This window comes from Oreochromis aureus, linkage group 6 (genome assembly GCF_013358895.1).
Source record: "Oreochromis aureus strain Israel breed Guangdong linkage group 6, ZZ_aureus, whole genome shotgun sequence".
Classification (NCBI taxonomy): Eukaryota; Metazoa; Chordata; class Actinopteri; order Cichliformes; family Cichlidae; genus Oreochromis; species Oreochromis aureus.
In genome coordinates, this window is record NC_052947.1 from 8,548,663 (window position 1) to 8,568,514 (window position 19,852).

Here is a 19,852-nt window from a genome sequence, read left to right on the forward strand (position 1 = left end):
AATTCACACACATTTTAATGACCAATAAATCACTGTGATTTTTTTCTTTACTGAGTAATACAACAAAACACACCATTCAGCCTGTCTCTAAAGCACTTTGGGTCTTTGGGTCAGCTTCTGTTGTTTAAATCTGCTAAAGGCAATAAATAAAATAAACTTGACAGTCAGCACAAAAAGGTTCAGGCATTTTTCATAGCGCATGTTTGAGGTAGGCTATATCTTTTCATTTCCAAAAAATTACTGATTTATTTATTCAGTGGGCTACATACTGAACCCCTAAAATACCAATATCAATGTTGGTATCAACACTATCGATAGTTGGATCAATCTGCGGACCGTAGTTTAAATGTATATTAAAGCATGCGGTTATCTTTACTCCAGCATAAGATAACAGGATGTGGTTAGAATATAGACTTTGGGTTGTTAGTGCACACGGCAAAGTGCAGCTGATTTTAACACCTTTTCACCTTCTAGATAAGTGTTGTCTCTGGCAGGAAACACAGAGAGCAGGAGTTTCGAACCATCATTCTGCCCCTTTCTTCTATTTAAGAGAAGACGATACAAAGACTTTAAGTTTGTGGCAAGCGGCTATTTGGGGGAGGGGGAGAGGGGCTTTTGTCTTTGTTCAACAGATCTTCATATGTTAAAAAAAACAGAAAAAAAAAAACCATGTAGAATTTGACCAGAGCCTCATTAACCACCTCTGGTCTTCTCACTCACATTGTTGCAATTGAATGTTGGAAAATTCTGCAGCCAGGTTTGGTAAAAGGCAAGCACCCAAAAGCTGTTAAAGCAGACAGTCTATCCCCACATGTGCAAATTAAAAGTCAGCAACAACATGTGCATCTAATATTTATATATGGGACACATTTATCACTGCATCCATTTTGTTTTATAGCTTATTGTAGCTCCGTATTTAGCCTGTAGATGGCAACAGCTCACTATTCTTCTGCACATATGAGCACCAGGATGTCTCGTATCAGTGCTGTACCTTTGTAGCCTCATATAGTGTCATCAAATATCACTCTCCTCCTCTCTGGATCATAGAGAGTGTGAAGCCCTGACAGATGCTTAGGTTAGTGGGAGGGTGCCTGATTACACGACTAATCAGCACCTCAGTAGTCTTCCCATTACTTCCCAAGGAAATGATAATCTGTAGAAATATAATGGCAGAAAACAAAAAAAAGTTCCCTTGTGCCTGAACGTTCACTCTCCTAATTTGGTTCCCTAAGTGAGACAGATAATGGTTAGGCCAATTTGACAGTCAGTGAGGGTTTGATGTCATTTTGCACTGGCGGATTTTCTCTGTGACAGCAAAAGGCTAATGCCCCTTTACCAAGCTCATTTGTCAACACCACTCCAGCAGAGAGTCGTTTGTCTATTTTCTAATGCCTCAGTCCCTAAATCTTCTTTTTTTTTCTGCCAGTTGTTGAGTTGGAATCTGAAAGCTGTCAAGTTGCGGGTTTGCTTTGCTGCAGCAAATTGATTAGGAGTAAACTCGGTGTCAGTGTAGGACAAGACGTGTTGAGGAACAACTTCAATCAAATGTTTTTTTACAGATAAAAATGAATCAAGGAGACAATTTTGTTATTTTGAGTCAAAGTAGTGACAGTCGTGTCTCGTATCTGTTATTTTTATGTTTGACTTTATACCTCTTTGACCCTCAGGAAGCCACATTATAGTAAATAAGATCTCTGACTGCAGTGATTTGTGATTTGTCATTGTATTTTATACAATAGTGTTTATTACTTATAATCTTTCCTTTTTCCAAAAAGGACTTTACAGAACACCATCTCCATGAAAATACTTGTTTATTACTTCTTAAAAAATTCTTAGTTTTCATAAGAAGTTAAATATCATTATTATTATTAATCTCAAGTTGCACTATATTGCCAAAATTATTCACTTGTCTGCCTTCACACACATGAACCTGAGTAACATCCCATCTTAGTTCATTTACTATGACAGCAGCCCACCCTTTGCAGCTATAACTCTTCAGCAAAAGCTTTCCACCATGTTTAAGAGTGTTTATGGGAATTTCTGACCATTCTTCAGAAGCACATTTGTGAGCTCAGACACTGATGTTGGATGAGAAAGCCTGGCTCACAGTCTCTGCTCTAATTTATCCCAAAGGTGTTGAGGTCAGGATTCAGTCAAGTTCTTCCACACCAAGTGCGCTCATCCATGTCTTTATGGACCTTACTTGTGCACTGGTGTGCAGTCATATTGAAACAGGAAGAGGCCATCCCCAAACTGTTCCCACAAAGTTAGGGGCATGAAATTGTTCAAAATGTCCCTGTATGCGGAAGTATTAAGAGTTACTTTCACTGGACCCTGAGGAGCTGAGCCCAAGTCCTAAAAAACAACCACACACCACAATCCCCCCTCCACCAAACTTTACACTTGGCACATCCAGTCACACAAGCACCGATCTCCTGGTAACCGACAAACCCAGACTCAGATGGAGAAACGGTATGTGTTATTTCAAAGATTACGTCTCCACTGCTCAAGAGTCCGGTGACACCGTGCTTTACACCACTGCATCCAAACTTGTATTGAGCTTGGTCATATAAGGCTTGGATGAGCTGTTCAGCCTTGGAAACCCATTCCATGAAGCGCTCTACGCACTGTTCTTGAGCTAATTGAAGGGTGCGTGAAGTTTAGAGGTCTGTACTTATTGACTCTGCAGAAAGTTTGCAGTTTGCGACCTCTGCACACTTCTGCCGTGATTTTACATGGCCCACCACTCCGTGGCTGAGTTGCTGTTGTTCCCAATCACTTCCAGTTTGTTATAATACCACTAACAACTGACTGTGGAATATATAGTTGTGAGGAAATTTCATGACTGAACTTGTTGCACAGGTGGTATCCTATAATGGTACAATGCTGGAACTCACTTAGCTCTGAGCTCAACCCATTCTTGATTTTATACACCTGTGACCGTGGAAGTGATTGGAACACATGGATTCAATTATTTAGATTACCGAATTAATACTTTTGGCCATATAGTGCATGCTTGAGGGAATTACTGCATTGTGAAAAAGTCTTGAGCCACGATTCATTCATGATGGTCTTGCATAGAGAAGAGAACAAAAAAAGCCAACATTCAAAGTTGGCTTGAATTTCTTTCAAGAAGCCTGGAGAACTGTTCCTGAACGAAATGACAAGAAAGCTCTCCTATGCCTTATATACATGTATATTTCCACTTTTCTAGAAACAATAATCAGGAATTTTCCCAGCAAAATATTAAAAAATGTGGGGCGACTCTAGACTTTAGACAAATACAGCATGTGTTATTGTATGCTAGTCCCTTTTAACACCTAAATATAGATGAACTGATGACGCTGTAACACAACAAATTAAAAAGAATACATCTGAGTGCCACATTTAAAGAGAGGGCTGGGGTGATGAAGTAAACCAACTTGGTCACTTGAAGGTTAATCAGTTCAGCAGACACTTACTGCCCCTGTAGTCTTCAAAGTGACAACATGCATTACACTCTTTATAGCATAATTACATTTTGACAGTCTCATATAGGGTTGTAAATCCTCCCCTTATCTGTAACAACAACTGGAGCTAAAAATGCCCACTTTATCCCTTTTCTACTCCTCTCTGTGATGATTTATATGCACGCAGTTGGTGGCATTTTGAAGCTCGCTGAGTATGACAGGGACTAAATGGCAGGAAGTCCAGGCCATTAGTATTTGTCTTGCTGGGTGCTGCTGACATATCATGCCCTGCCCATGGCCCTGCCTTTGAGTCTGGACTGTTATGTGATATATAGCCACAGATTAAGCAACAGGAGTTGTCCAAGAAAGTTGAAATCAATGTGGACTGATAACCGAACAGCTGAAGACTTTCTATTTTTAACAGTGCTCAACTCTGACGTCATGTCAGGAAGTGTACAACCAGTCACGGTTACAGCGCTTAGAAAATCCAACAAACAGGAGGCAATCAGAAGCTGGCACTGCCAGGCAGAAAACTGTATTGGCAGGCATCAAGGGTAAAAGCAGAAATAAAAGCACATCAAGCAGGCAAAAACTGTCATTCAGTGAACTGGTAGCCTCACTGGGACTGAGAGCCCAAAGAACAAGTTGATCAGGAAGTGTAAAGTCAAATAACACAAATCAGGCCGACAAGATCGTATTTAGCACACAGTATGTAAACATGGCACTCTGAACTAACCACTACACATACAGAGGCAATAAATAGATTGCTTTTTAAAGTGTAACTGCTGTTTAAAGACAATGTTTACCTAGCATGTGTTATGTGAATTACAGGAAAATATCACAGAGTCTTTGCCTGTGTGGTTCACAGCAGCGGGTGTTCTTAACTCAGAAAATCCTTCTAAAAGGTTCTTTGTTTTTTTTATTTCAGTTGTTGGATTCTGCTGTAAACCAGACTTCCCCATTCCAGAGTGTTACAGAACTTTCTGTAATGCAGAGCTATTGTAATGACTCTTCAGCAGGCCTCATTAAATGAAGTCTGGTGGGTGGTTGTTGCTACACCAACTGCACATTTAAGCTGATGTGACTGCAGCACTGCAGATCTGCCTCTCTGTGTTCATGTTGTGTACATGTGTAATAAGAACAATGTTCTAAACAGGTTAGGCAAACCATGATTAAAAAGAAGAATATGCAGTAATACAGTTAAATTGCCAGAATAGCAATTGTCCAATCATATGTTAGCATAGGGCAACCTTTATCCTTAGACTGGACTGTCCTAGGCTCACTCTGTTGGGCTGTTAGGGTTATGTAGCTAGTGTGTGTAAGGGGAAGAAAAAGTCTTTATTCGAGAGGTAAAAACTGAGTGACGATAAAGACAGTCATTCACATATGACAAGGAAATTGTTGCAGAGTGCTCCCCCAATAGCTGTAATTTGGAAATAGTTTGCTTTTCTAAAGCTGTGTAAGTAGTAGAGCAAGAAGTTCTGGTGACCTGCGTCCACAAAGATGGAAAAGGTCCCTTTCACCATTTTCCATGCCACCGAAAACAAAAATATGTGTTCTTATACCGCTACGCCACAGAAGCTTGCTAATAAACCTCTTGTCATAACTGGGACCAGTATCAATTGCAATGTGTCACTTTGTGAGCTGCATTTTTCTCATTAACATATTCTTATTTGGTTAGTATTATGTGTAACATGCTGTATGTTGATTATTTCCAATACTAAATACTAAAACAACTGACAGATGAAGTAAATAACACTCTCTGTGAATGGTACTCATGGCCATTGATCAGTGGGTTTTGATCAGTGATTGTTGATCAATGGTCATGAGAATTTGCATAATTATGATGAAGGAACTGACCTCACAGCCCATTGTTCCTTCAGTGGGCTGGTTTCAGTCATTATGCAAATGTACTGTTTATAAGGTTTGGGGAAACCTGCAGTCAGCTGAGACTGAAGAAGTCACTTGGATGAGTGACGAAACGTTTCTCCCACAAAACGCTACGTCCAGATGAACAGAATCAGCTGTTGGAGAAATAACACTAATCTTCTCATTACAACATATTTTTTAATTTTAAACTTTCCTACAGCTAACCTATAGCCCACCTTCCCTTTGCAAAAACTGTTAAAAGATCAAGAAACCACATCACAATACAATCAAGCATAAAAAGCTCAGTCCACACAGGCCTGTGCCCTGGTGCCACAGGATATCCCCGGAGGTCCTTTGTCCGGTCAGCACTGTTTCAGCAGCACAAGAGGAACCTATGGAATATAACGGAATTTGATCACATCAAATTCTTTTTGTTGATCTTTTGTGTGACATTTATTTAAAAGCACTCTTCCCATGAAGCCTGTAATAGTCAATGATATCAACTATGGCGAGAGATTTGGGTTAGTGATTTCAAAAGAATGATAGATTAAGAGCTTCCGATTTTATATACATTTCTGATTCATTTCAGTACTGAGGTAAATATATTGGTAACTTCTCCAACTTCAAATAAAAAGGTCCTCCGTGGAGTGCATTCCCACCAGCCCCACCTGTACACCTCTATTAACAATCCTTCAGCTACTTCAGGTCTAACAAACATGACAAATATGCTTCTTCCCAAGTTTAGCCATATACACACCACTAATAGTAGTGATGAGGCATTATGCTGACATCAGTTTATTTAAAAAAAAATCATGGTTATTCAAAGTCAAGTGGTACAAAGTAGGACCATAATAAGGAGAGAAGACATGATACAGAGAAATGAACAGATGGGCAGACAGTTAAATTGGGAAAAGTGGAAAACACACTGAGAGACACTGAAGAGAGAACAAACACAACAAAGGTAATTGAACAGAAAGAAAATAAAACACAAGTAATGCAGATAAACCAGGGGAAAATGAAAGATGAGGTGTTAAAAGAATGACACAGAGACAGATCCGAAGTATGAGGCAGGAACAGAACGGAGAAGAGAGACAGGACAGGAGAGGATCGGAGTGAGAGGCAGAGACTGGGCAACAGGCAAAAGGAGAGTAGACAAGAACAAAGCAGAAGACCGCATATTACTCGTGGCAGACTCTGTCATGGAGTTAATGGGGTTTCGCCACTTCCTATCATCCCAGTACCTTTTGAACCGTGGCCTTTGCATACAGAAAGATCATTAACTCCCAGCTCTGCCTCCTTCAGGGCCCCTTGTCTTCTCTTCATCTACAGGACGACTTGTCAGCAAAAGCCCGGCGTCTGCCCCAGCAACCCCTCCACCCCTAAATCTGCACTCCACACATTTTGTAGAAATACACCCATATAAGCAGGCCAAATCACAAAGAACGAGAGAGTTTCTAATTAACTGAGATGTGGCTGAAATCGTCACGCACAGATATCAATTAACCGAGGGTGGAGAAATCAGAGGGAAAAAGCAACTAGATGTTAAAACTGTACTTACACCAGAAAGACATTTTTTACATTAATAATTTATTTAAATATGTGGCGTTATTGTAACAGTATTCTTAAAAAAAGTATCGCACTGGTAATAGTTGTGGGTTTTGTTAAGACTCCATCTGATTAAAATAGACTAATAAAGTGGAACTAATGAGGTTAAAGGATAGGATCAGAGGGCAGTCACTGTCACGTCTCATTTCTGTAATACTTTTAGTACAGCTTATAGTACTAATGTAGTAATAATGTAGTAATAGGTGCAATAAGGTGACAACCAGAAAGTAATGTGGAAATGGAACATTATTAATCATTTAATTACAAAGGTGATATCAAAGTAAGTAGCTTGTATCAATAGTGGTTGTAGCTGAGTAATATTACATTGACATCTATGTAATTAGGAACTGATAGGCCAGAAACTGGGAGTAATAATGTGGAAGCCAACATGTGCCTATGAGGCGAACTCAGTTAGTAACAATGTAAATATATTTAATGTTGTGGCTTGTTAGTTAGATACGTGTGTAATACTTTCTTTGTAATAACCTGAAATCAGATCTGCAAAATGCTAATTCTCTGTTAATTACCTATTAAATAAAGCTGTAAGAAGTGTGATGAATGCATGCAGTAATTTATGTGCTGCTGTATGTTCAGGATGTTAAACAATGGTAATTTATTGTTTGTGTCTCCTTTCATAGGTCTTATGGTGTGATCAGGGAATATTTATGGATTCATATCGATGTGTACATTTAGCAAATACAAACATGTTTTTATGGTCCTAGATTTTCAATTATTATATGTTTGTTACCACATTACCCCTAGTTTCTGGCCTATTATCACCTAATTGTATACATTTCAGTGGAATATTAACTAGCTACACTGCTGACACAAGCTACTGTTACCACATTATTACCAAGCTGATGGAAAAAGCAACCATCCCTTACCTTCAGCTGTCCACCTTCATGCAGATTCATTTCATCTGCAGAGTCTAAACACATCTCGTGTGGAGATTTGAAATCAGTGTGCACTGGTATTTGATTCAACACCTGATATTTAAAAGTTTCGGGGAGGTGGAAAAGAGAAACAACTCCTGTGTTTTCATATCTATGCTTGAAATTGATTTAAGAAACAACTTTCATGCTTGCATAATTCAACAGCTCGCCTCCAGTCGTGTTTGGGGGAAGAATTAAGCAAAACAAATAAGCAAGGCAGTCTTGGTTGTGTTCTTTTCCTGTTCATCTTTTTTATTCAGGGGAACTGTGCCACCTGAGTGGCACATTAACGTATGCACCTAGAATACTGTGGATCCTTCTGTAGGCATAGGTGGTCCATTTTTTAGTATGATGCATTTGTTATTCAATCCTTTAATAATACTTTTCATATCAACAATACATCAAATTTCATAATGAAATGTGCTACAAGATGCTTGCAATTAACCCCCCCCCAGGAATTATGACTCTCAAGCAACGTTATTTTCACAGCTTTCGTTTTAGCTCATTATTTTGGCTTTCTAGCCCACAAGCTAAACTTTCATCAGTTTAAAATGAAAGTAAACCTAAAACAGCTCCATGCATTTTGGCTGTGAACAGATTGATGCTTGAACCGGCGCGGTAGCACAAATTCTTCGGTGCACAACTTCTTGAACGCACAACTGGAACCAGTGTTGTCAGTGGTGTTGTGAGAGGTGTGCCAACAGTCACAGATTGAGCCACCATGTCTTCATCGCACATTACATATGGTTTAATTGTATGACCTATCACGATGTAGCATGCTTCTCATAACACCTTGTTCATAGTGGCCATTGTTGCCTTCAAGAATGTCAGCCCCTCTTGGCTGTCTTACAACAACGTCAGCATGGAAATATTAACTTCCTAGAATAGAAATCTGATTTGTGTGTGTTTGTGATTTGTGGTTCATCTGATTTGTTTTTGATGACGGCGTGAGCAGTGGTAAGTCTATGGAAGTCTATCAACGGCAAAAAGACAGTCAGTATGACTTCAGTCAGTTAATAAATCCAACAGGACATGAGATGACATGTTGCAGTGTTTTCAAATGATGGGTAATGGTGACTACTTTCATTTTATGAATAAATAATACTTTTTCTACTGTGCTTGACTCAAGCCAGTTTGGATGAGATGGTTATAATGACAACTTCTCTGGTTCTTATCTGGGGAGGGCTGATATGTCTCACTGTTAAATTATTTAAAAGGTTCATGTTTTCCTATGTGAAGTCACACTGAGAATATTATTGGAAGAAAAAAAATGAAACTCAGAACAGAGCAGCGGCCTAATTCGCTGGGTAACTGTTGCATATTTTTTTATTGTTTCACTGTATTCTGGGTGAATACTGCATTACATCTGAAAGTACATTTACTTTGGTACTGTGCTAACTCCCTTTTGGTTTAACTTCCATATGTGATATTTGACAGTCGTAGAATTGAATGTGCTCTGTCACACTGTTGTCACAGTTTTATGGTTGCTTCCAATAGAAAGCAAAGGCAATCGACTGCCTGCAATCTCTGTCAGAATTGTGTTAAACCTACTGCATGCTGTATCTGTGTGGAAAAGACGTAATAGTCTATACTGGTTTATTTATTTGTGTAGGTATATTCCTTTTTTTTGTCTGTGTCTTTTATTTTGATCATAAATCTTATCTCAGCATCAAACCAGAAAGATCCCTTGGTGTTTTCTCTTATCAAACTTATGAAAACTTGCACAAAGTGTACAAAGAGCCAACCATCGCTTTCTGGATAAACAACAATAAGCAAATGTGTGCATAAATCCATATTCCATTCCTCCAACGGAAGCAGCAACAGACGAGGAAGATAAAGGCATCTTTGTGGGATGCCATGCAATTAATTACATCCCGGAAGCAAGAATTTGACATCTCCATTTTCAGCTCAAAAACGCCCTCTTCACCCCTAATTCATATACTTAGTCTGCAATATGTTTTCCCTCCTTTTGTTTACACACTTGCTCATAAAGAACACACACACACACACACACACACACACACACACACACACACACACACACACACACACACACACAATTTACAGTCTGTCGTTCATCATGTCTATGGTAGCAGAATAGATGCAGAGGGACATGCCACAGGGATTACATGAAATGATGCATGCCTTCTGTTTATAGAGGCACTGGCAATCATGCAGTGCAGTATCTGTGTACCAGTATGTGGATGGTGGTACTAGATCATGGGACTATATACTATATTGACAAAAGTATTCACTTACCCACTGAATTCAGTTGTTGCAATCTCCTCAATGGCCACAGGATCAAACATCTAGGCGTGCAGACAGCTTCTATAAACATTTTCTAAGGAATGGCTCGTTCTCAGCGAATTCCAGCATGCTACCATGATTGGATGGCAGCTGTGCAACAGTTCAGTCCTCACTACGAAATACTCCACAGTCAGCTGCTAGCGGGCTTATAAGATGCAAGGCAAAGCGCCGGACATAGTGGTGTAAAGGACTGTAGAGCAAGACATTTTGAACAGTTTCATCAACATCAGTTACATTTAAACCTTATGGATTAAGAATGGGATGTGAAGACAGACAAGTGAATACTTCTGACAATATGGTGTATTTTAAGGATTTTTTGCAGGAGTATCTAGGCCACATTAAGAATTTTCTGACAGTTACGCTGAAATGATCAATGAGCCAAGGAAAGACACATACTGGATATAAGAAGCTTGCTAGCAGCTGCCTTCCAGTGCACATGAAAGTTGAGGTTAAGTAGTGTCAGTCAGCCAGGGGCCAAGCTGAAGGGCTCAATAGATTAAGGCGCCTCACAAACATACTTGCATTTTAATCAGCCTGCCTTTCTTTGTAGGTGGTGAAGCAGTGATTATTTTATGTATGCATACAGTATTATGCTGTGTTTTGCACAATTAAGAATAGTGATTGTGTACAGAGCTGTGGATGCTTCCAAAATGCTGCTTCCGGTAGCGTGTTGATCACAAGACAGGTTCTTTGTGAAAGGCAGTGTGATGGTTGTTCTATCTGCTGTATAATCTGTCCATCTTCTATGTTGGGGAAAATTTCTCACAGGGGGCTATGCGCCAGTGTCACCTCCACACACTGAGTGGGTTCGGTCTTGTGTCAGGACCTACAAGGGCAGATGTGTCAGCTAAAGTGGCTGGAAACAAGTCAGAGGGCTACAATTCCCTTTGTGACTATCATAGGAAACTACCATAGCATCATTGTGTCACAGAGAGGTGTTAAATCAAAGTGAGAAGAAAAGACATTTTACAAGTGTAAATGGAGCAAACGCTCAAAAGCGGCAACTTCTACATCTCCTCACAGTACAAACAAACACATTTGATATAGAAGCTGGGCGTACAATAACTGCAGTTGCAATAAAATTTGTGTTTAGTTTTGGTGATATGTTTGAAGTTGCCTTTCAGATTCTCAGCAGCAAATGTTCAGTATGGTTTCAGTTTCTTGTTCCATCAAAGCAAGTCTGTTCCTTTGCTGTGACTACATGTAAATATCTTAGCAGTGCAATGCAGAGAATGGTATTATTGCTAAACCTTAGGTTGCAGAGAAGTCAGCCTGAGCACCAGCTTGTGTGGACCTACAGTGTGTGATGGTGATGAAGTGTAATGTAAGTTTAAGCGAAATTTTGCCCTGTTAATTAGGCCCGACTCAAAGTTCAGTGTAACATTTTTCAAAATAGCCCATTACGGTTACCACGCATTCTGAAATGCTGTAACACTGTACTAAATTGGGTAATAACATTACAGTTAATACTGCAATCAAACAATTATGCTGTGATTTGCTTTACATAAGTTCTTGAACTACCTACATGCAAGCTGGAGGGAAACAAAAATCATCAAAATTTGTTCTTCCTGTAGACAGCAATCAGCTTCAGCTCACACGAAGAAGGAAAGGAGCTCATATATATGTGCATTCATTTATTTTTCACAAAAGAACTAGAATGTGTAGTAAGGTAGTAAGGTGCAAACTGAGCTCAGGCCAGAAAAAAACTATGCACTGCTACTTCTGTTAACAGGCCATCTGCGCTAACTATCGCCATAAGCGAGACATTAATCTAACTCAGTGATGCTAACATCAAGCTAACTCTGAAAAAGTTGGATCTAAAATGCTATCAGAATCAAAGGCTTGATTTCTAATCTGTTATTAAAGCAGTGATGAATAGTCAGGAATGTAGTTTGGAAGCCACTCGTGTCTACAGAAGAGCTGCTCTTTGGAGCACATTTTAACTTTGCTATTAGCTTCATGGCTAACTGGCTAACCTAACCCCTAGTGTATCATATATAGCATTTAATTAAGTTTAAAAATTGTCAGAAGCTTTAATAAACACTCAATTTAAAAAAATGTTCTAAAATTGTAATATTTTTCTCAAGTTTTCTAGCAATTACTTGGCTTTAATGATGAAATACTAGTTTAAGCTAAGGTTAAAATATAACATGTGGTTTATAGTGGTAAATATGTATCAAAGGCAAAGTAGTGAAATGAGAAGTTTAACGAATTACTGTCATTAAGGATTAAAAAATAAAACTGTAAATAATCAGTTTTAAAAGTAGAAAACCATGGGTAATACATTACATTTTTTATATGGCCAAAGCAACACTGATCATACTGTTGCTGAAAAATAAATACCTTTTTCTTTGGCTGCCTCAGAATTACAGCTAATTCTGTGTGTCACCAGTTGAACAGCAGGAGCAGTATTCTGTTTCTATTAATAACAATTTATTACATTTCACAGTGAGCTGAAATTAAAAACAATAATTCTGTATTACCGGGATGCCTCGTTTATGTGAATATATTGTGCAGACCAAACAGTAATCAAAATATGTAGTTTAATTAACAAAACATTGTTCAATTAAATGTCTAATAAAGGGATGGAATTATCTCAATGAAAGAAATGATAAATTAATATTATGTTTTGAAATTAGTTATTAGCTACAGGTTTTCTCATTATAGGATGTGTCTGTTGACAAACGCGCACAAAAGCAGCCTAAAAAAGAAATGGTTGCACGTTGGAGGAGCATTAAGAGGGTAATATACCGTGCTCTGTCTTAATATAGGTTTAGGCTATTAAAAATCACTTTTACTAGACAGTAAGTGGCGATAGGATCAGTGGGAGTATGTGTGTCTCTGTGTGTATCCATTCAACAGCAAAGACAAAAAAATACCCCTCATAACCTAAAAATAGCTACACCAGTGTAGGACATAATATCTCTGTATTATGCAATTTAAGTCAACGTTTTCTGACCTTCTCCTGCACAATGTTCCTATTCATATCACCATCTATTATTCACATGGCCTATACTATATGCAGTGGTTATTTGTTGTTTCACAATGTGTTGTTTTTATCATGTAACCGAGGTAACCGAGGAGCGACACAGCGACCTGAAGCTTCTTGGCTTTGTCACCGGAGATCAACAGCTGAAATAATGAGACTTTGTGTCAGTTTCAGCTTGTTTTCTGGTGGGAAACAAGCTGGTCTCAGAGAAATACCCAGACAGATCACAACCTCTTAACACAGTATTATTTGCCACCACTTAATCTATACAAAGAAAATCATATCATACAACATAAGGCCAATGAACATTTTGGTCAGGTGGGATAACATTGAAGGTCAATTATATGTTTTATATTTACTTTTTCCACTTATAGTTTGGTCATTATTTACCCAGACTGATTGTTTCATTAGATGAATCCTAATTTTACATTTACATTTGTAAATCTAAATTTTTATCTGTAAAGATTAAAATATGGAGAAACAGATCAGACACAGTTTACTGATGGACCTGTCATATTAGACACCTAGACAGTAATAGACTCTGGGGTGCATCCACCCTCAAGTTGTTTTTGCAGCAGTTTATGACCTTTTCATTTTTTCACTTATTTTTCAATAAACATTTAATGTACTGATGGGATGTAACAAGCACATTTTTATAGTGAATTTCATTTTTTCTGCCATTACTGGATAAAAACACTTGATGAGATTTACATGAAAACTCTGCTTTAATGTCCCCCAGTTTGACCATTTCTAATCTGATCTAATATCAGCTCCAGTGCTAGAGGAACGCTCTCTTACAGCTAGAGTAGAGATGTTTTACTGAGTTTCTGTCAGCAGACATACTAACTGTTTCACATTCAAAGGCAAACATGTTGGGAGAAATGGGACAAAATGAGCGATTATGGATGGATCTGAAAGGATAGCTGGGAAATGAATGGATCCAGGCCGGATCTCATCTGAATCCATTAAGCTTTTCCTGCAATGCATATGAACTCTGATTCAAATCTGGTTTACTCCACAGTTAAACCCACTGAGACTGATTTGACTTAGACTCTGAGTTTTAGACGCTGTACTTTTCAAAATGTAGTTTGACATCATGCAATCTTCAGAGCATGGACTGTCTGCAGAAGTCACTTAAATATACATTTATGTTTCAGTTGGAGAAACACTTGGAGTTAGTGCCTTGCCCCAGGATACTTGGCATGCAGACTGGAGCAGTCAGCGATTGGACCACCAACCTTTTGATTGGTAGATAGCTGCTGCTCTACCTCCTGAGAAACAGCTACTCAAAAAGGCAAAACTGAATCTCATCTACGCTTTAAATTTTCAGTGCATTAAACGTAGATGAGCAGTCTTTAACTTTCAAACTTATCTATCCTCTCCTGTCCTGTATTTTCTCCATCTTGGAGGGAACTTTTTTCACCTTATTTTTTCTTCCTGGCAAATATAGAAGCCGTGCCGTTAGCTAGCAGACACACTGTGTGACAGACTTCACAGAAACGTTGTGTTTGCCACATTGAAAAGTTACTTCCTTACTTATGTTTGCTCGTTTATTGTAGTGCTAGCTCGATACTGAAATACAATTATGGGGATCTGCGTCAAAAACATTGTCCTGGGTTGTTCTGGATCACTTTAACCCCTGAGTAAAAAGTATAAGTGACCCTGAATATAAATTATGCATACATTTTTGCTTCGTGTCAGGTGCAACAAGCACAAGAACATTTAGAGACCTCACACTCACTGATATCCCCCTCAGCAGGTTCATTTCTGTTGTGCATACGTTTAAAGTGTTTCAAACACGAGGTTCTCAAATCAGCCTGAAGATGAAATGAGCAAAGTGTTAAACTCTCCCCACTTCCTGTTTCTGCCGTCACTTTGATAGAAAGATGAAACTGATGCTGTGGGAGGCGCCTCTAACATTACTTTGCAGCAGCTAAATAATTACTTTGCCCCTGCCTGGTGCATTTATCATCACCAAGATCTCACCTCCCTCCATCTCTCTTCCAATCGACATGGCCTTCATTGCAGCAATAATGGCTTTCACTATCGATAAAGGACTCGCCACAACATCAGGCAGATTCATCAAGCATCGGTCTATTGTTATTGAAGCATGCAAGCGTGAGTGAAGCAGAAAGACAGGCGGCATACTGCTGCCATGCTTCCTTTAATAGAACAGACTGAATTAGGCTTTATTGTGGTGCGATCAGCGTGGAAATAGTGCACAGAGAAAAACTTTGGAGATATAATTATAAAGTATCTTAATCTCCTAAATTAATCCATTTTCTCTCTTATGTGTTCGTGATTGTGAGCTCCACACTGGATGTGGGTTGGAGTGCAGTTCCACTCATCTATACATTTCTGCAGCATTGCTCTAATGTCGTATTAATGGGAGAATAAAGAGAGAAAGCAGGCGTAAAAAATGGGGGGGAGGAGGAGACGGTGTCTGGCTGTTTCTCAGCTATATGAGCTGAGAAAAGTGCAAAAGCAGGAGAGATGGAGAGTAAGACAAAAATGATCACGTCATGATTGCATTTGACTTGCTAACATGACATTCTGACTCCTTCATCTGCATAAACTGTCACCAGCATAGGCTGAAACAAGCACAACTTAACTCCCTTTGAAGTTTGCTAAGAAGGCAACTACTGCTGTGTGTCAACTGTGAAAGCCAAGGGCAGCCGGGCGAACTATGCTATGAATGTAGCACTTGAAAGCCTCGTGGATAAAAGTGTCCACCACTGGTAAAATGTTAACATGTTAACTGTTATTGAAAATTACACTGGCTACCGCCTGCCGTCAAGGCATCCACATAGATTAGCAATTTCCACACTGAGAGGCATAGCATTTTTAAGAGGTTTATCTGAGTTATGTAATGAGGAAGAAAAATGATTGCCCATCCACATGACAGAGGGAGATACTAAAAGCCCCCATATATGCTGCCGCAGCAGAATGTGGAGTGTGGGTCGAGGCTTAAACCCTGCATGATGTGCTGCAAATTACTCATAGTGTAAAAAGAAAGGAGGAAGACTAGCATCTAAGTAGTGTTACACTATATCCTTTGTGTGTGTGTGTATCATATAGCACAAGTGGTAGTGTGCTGATTTTTTATTTTATTTTGTGTTATTGCAAGGAAAAGGGAAAAAAGAAAATCCCAATAAGTGAGATAAAGCTTGTTCCCTATGTAAGAGTTTCTTCTGAAAGCATTCAAGACATAAACTGATAAAATTAAACGAAGAAGTATTAACTTAGATCATTTGTAAAAGGTGTCTATGAGTCATCAGGATGGTAACCAACAAACCCTGCAAAGGCTGATGTGATGGCTGCAGTCACAGCCACACAGTGGTAATATCTATCAAACATCAGTGTTACAACAGAGCAGGCGTATCCAACTCCAGTCCTCAAGAGCTACTGTCCTGCAGCTTTTAGGCTACGTTCACACTGCAGGCAAAAGCGCATCAAATCGGACTTTTCTGACCCTATGCGACCCATATCCGATCATGGTACGACAGTGTGAACGGCACAAATCCGATATTTTCAAATCCGACCTGGGTCACTTTCCGAGTTACCTCAGTGGCAGCTGCTCCCAGTCCCTTGGTTGATGAGCTAAAAGGTGGAATTTGTTCTGTTAGTTTCAGTTAGGTTTCGGTGTGTTTTACCCCTTTTTGTGTTTTTTGGGGTCTGATCAGCCACTATTTAAGTTTCCCCCTTTGTCTTGTGTAGGTAGGTTAGTTGGTGTGTGTCGGTAGTTTGATTGTTGTTAGCCTTTGAATAGTTTTCTGTTACTTTGACCTCTTTTGTGGGCCCAAGGTTTAGTTTTTTTCTGTATAATTGTTTGTTTTTTAGAATAGTTTGTTTTTGGGTTAAATAAAAAAAACCTGTGTCTGACTTTCTTTCACTGCTTGGTCCATCACAGCTCAATAGTAGGTTGGCGCTGGGGGTTAAAGTGGGACAGAACAACATGGAATGCATCCTAAAGATCCCACTTGGCTTCTGATAGACAGTTTGATTACATTCTCACATCCTCTGAGCATTTATTCACTAAGCATCAGAGTGCAACAGTCCACTTCAAGACACTTTTACTAATGCTGGTAAAAAAAACTTTGAGCTTTTACTGCATGGTAGCAGAGTTTGCTGTTTCTAACTCCACTAAAGTTTTTCACCTCAGCTGCCTCTTGATACACCACAAAACATGTGATGTGTGCTAGGAGAAACTAGCATGACTATAATTAACTATAATACGGAGTGGCATATGATTCTCACACTGAGCTAAAAGGAGACGAGTTTTTAGTTGTTACCTTCTAATTTACAAAGTTAAGGAACTTTCAGTTGAGCCTATTATTGTCTTACAAGTTAAAGAATGATTCCAGCCTCTTCTTCACAGTGAGGACTATAACTTAGTAATTCAACACTGTTAACCAAACATCTGTATCATGCTGGAGCTGAAAAAGGTTGGATCAATGCATCTCTGCTAAAACTAAACAACACCAAGACCATGATGGCCTGCCTTATATTGAAAAAATTCAAGTTTTGTAACCCGACCTGGTCATGGTTCTTCCATTTGTGCTAATTATGCTTTCTATTTCTTCTGACATTTTACACTGAGCACCTAATATATGCAGGCTGTTCACAGAGCGGCTGTGCAGCAGAATGTATTTTATTTATTTCTCGCCCATGAGGCAGCAGTGCTAACCACAGAGCCACCATGTTGCCTGTGTATTTCTTATTTAAAAGGCGAAACAAGGCAACCGAGCCGTCCTTTTCGCACTGAATTCTTTATTCGATGTTTTGGTCCAGCATACTGCTCTAAACTTATAGAAAGTTACTGAGTTTGTCTAGTATGAGAAACTTCAACCAGTTCCAGTGGATTATGAATAGGTTACAGTTACTAAGCAACCCTCAGCTTGTTCTGCCAATTAAAAAAAAAGGTGTTATTTCCTGTTTAGTTTCATTTAGAAAAAAACTTTATGACCTATTTTTATGTAAAAGAATCAGGAACCACCGATATAAAAAAGAAAGCAGACACATTTTTATGCATCTCCAAGGAGCAGATGGATCGCCTACATGCCACCATCCCTGGTCTAGCCTGTTTCATAGTGGAAGCTATGTTGCAACAGCTGCTCCATGAAAAAGCATGTGTTCCACATACATAATTCCTTCACAGAGTAGCTGTGAGGTGCCAGCACTATGAGCTGATGGACTTTAAGCTTTACTTTGTGCCCTTTGATATTTCTCTTCGAGGCTTGACATTTATAAACTATTTCTACAGATAGTAAGTTGGTTTCATGCATTGACAGGAAGGACAAAAACTCTGCCACAGATGTGCTCAACATTACTGTAATTCAACAGAATGATGCAGAGCACTCTTAATGGCTATAATCCACTTTTCATCCATTTCTTGCCAAGCAGGACTTTAAATTGACAAGAGTTGTGATGGAAGGTAAGTGACAAACTCCCCATTGACTGAATGGCAGCTGCTGGCAGCGACAAGTTCAGCATCTGTCACTTTGACAAGCTGACAATCTTATTTAACATGTGAACACCATCTGAAACTTTTGTTGTCAAGCCCGTGAGCACCGCAGTTTGGCAGATTTTATTCAGGCAGTACAGAACGTGATCTGCTGCTGCTGTCCACCTACCATTTGGACAAAAATTAAAAGTACAAGAAAAGTAGAAGCTCCAGAACTCGTTGTACTTGAAGGGAGTTGACACACCTCCTTATTGCTTATGTCAGTGTAACAATATTTCATTTTTAAAGATACACAACTTACACGTGATATTAAAAAGTCAGATCTTGTAAGTAAATGATGTTGCAGCAGAATAAGCGACTGAGGTGACCGGCAGATGCTAAGTCAATAAGCTGATATTACACTGAATTATGGGGTTCTGGGAACAGTGAAGTCACGGTTCACTGATCTGATTGGTTCAGGCACAGAGGCCGTCTGCTCTCATCAAACAACACCAAGTTGACTAGTGACAGAAATTACAGCTGATTGAACTTGGAACTTGCCCTCTCTCCCATTGCTTCTCCATGTTAATGCATCATCCCTTCATGAGCTTGGTGAAAAAGTCAGTGATTATTTGGGGTTGCTATGCACTGTGAGCTCTGTAATAATGTTGAATATAATATATTCATATGTTTGTTCACCGTTCCAAACAGAAACACACAGAAGACAGAGAATGTGGCAGGAAATGAATGGATTATTGTTTTGTGTGCATAAAAAGGCCCTACGATGACTGGATTTATCTCAGATTTTCTTTACAAATGTAGTGTTGTCTGTAGCTGAGACGGTGAAAAAAAAGCAACCTCAGCAGATACCCAAGCCAGAATAAAGTGTACTTTATTTGCCCGTCCTTAGACTCTTAATTTGAAAGAAAAACTCCGTATTCAAAAATCTTTAATATATTAGGGAAACTTGGACTATAATGTAAGAAATAGCTATGCATAATCTGCATATTCATTAAGACTGAGAACAACTTCTCAGCACTGTACCCAGACTGACAATGAGTCAGAGCTCTGTTGAGCCAAACATTACTTTCAAATCAAATCAAATCAAAATTTATTTATATAGCACATATTTAAATCAACAATGTTGACCATAGTGCTTCACAGTCAGTAAAAGCATGAGACAATTAAAATAAAACAATAAGACAGGACAACAAACAATAGGTAACAACACAACAAGCTAGAACAACCAACTAGTTAG